Raw genomic sequence first — 394 nt, forward strand, 5'->3', positions numbered from 1 at the left:
TTCTTCCTTCTTAGGACTTGAAAGTTTACTTGAGGACAAGTAAAAGATTAGTGTGGGGGAGTTGATATATTGTGAATTTACATGTTTTTAACTTCTTATTCTTGCATAGTTTGGTCATTTATTGCATCATTTAGGCACATTTAGGTTGCATATCATTGCATTTGTACATATCAGATGTTGGAGAGCACCATGGATGAGTTAGAGGACCATTGGAGGGATTTTGAGTCCAAAGAGTGAAAGATGAACACGGATGAAGGCCTTAAAGATCTCTTATGAAGCTCAAAATTTGTGGAGACACTGGAAATTGAGTTAGCTTTCCAATAGACGTGGTTTCAAGTCATTTGGAGCTGTATTGAATAAGTTATGATCGATTTACTATAGGTGTATCAACCCT

The sequence above is a fragment of the Brassica oleracea genome, chromosome C1 (genome assembly GCF_000695525.1).
Source record: "Brassica oleracea var. oleracea cultivar TO1000 chromosome C1, BOL, whole genome shotgun sequence".
NCBI lineage: Eukaryota > Viridiplantae > Streptophyta > Magnoliopsida > Brassicales > Brassicaceae > Brassica > Brassica oleracea.